This window comes from Galeopterus variegatus, unplaced genomic scaffold (assembly GCF_000696425.1).
Source record: "Galeopterus variegatus unplaced genomic scaffold, G_variegatus-3.0.2 Scaffold2310, whole genome shotgun sequence".
NCBI lineage: Eukaryota > Metazoa > Chordata > Mammalia > Dermoptera > Cynocephalidae > Galeopterus > Galeopterus variegatus.
Window position 1 is genome coordinate 119,931 of NW_007728421.1, and position 751 is coordinate 120,681.

A 751-nucleotide genomic window follows, 5' to 3' on the forward strand; every position below is an offset into this window, starting at 1 on the left:
TCCTTCTTGAAGCTCCAAAATTCTTTCTTTTGAAAATTATATTTCTTCTTGAAAAACTTCCTTTAGCTAACCTTTAAGGGTACAATTACTAGTGATAAATTCTTTTAATTTTCCTTTGTCTTAGAATGTTTTTATTTCTTCTTCACTCCTGAAGATAAAATTGCCAGTATATACAACTTGTAGTTGAAAGCTTTTTTTTTTTTTCAGCACTCAAAAAGTGTTGTGCCATTTTCTTTTGGCCTCCAAGGTTCAGATGAGAAATCTGCTATTATTCAAATTGGTGTTTCTGTATAGTCAGTGTCCCATTTCCTTCTGGTTGCTTTCAAGTTTTTTTCTTTGTCTTTATTTTTTGAAAGTTTAATTATGATGTATATTTAGATGTATTTTTTTTGGTTTTATTCTGTTGGGGTTCTTTCAGCTTCTTGGATCTGTATGTTTGTGTCTTTGGCCAGATTTGGAAATTTTCAGCTATTATTTTTTCAAGCATTCTTTCAGACTCACTTTCTCCTCCTTCTGAGACTCTGATGATATAAATTTGGATATTTTGTTATTGTCCTACAGGTTCCTGAGGCTCTGATAAATTTTTAAAATCTATTTTCTCTGTTGTTTAGACTGGATAAATTCTATGACCTGTCCTCAAGTTCACCATTTCTAGTGTCTGTTTTCTCTAAAGTACTATTGTGCCCATCAAGTGAGGTTTATTTGTTTATTATGGTCTTTTCCTTTCTATAATTTCCATTTGGTCCTTTTT

General features: G+C 31.2%; 1 pseudogene; it reads left to right on the forward strand.

The window, feature by feature from the left end:
* The window catches only part of LOC103597425, a 22,106-nt pseudogene that overhangs the window by 20,339 nt on the left and 1,016 nt on the right, over positions 1-751 (forward strand).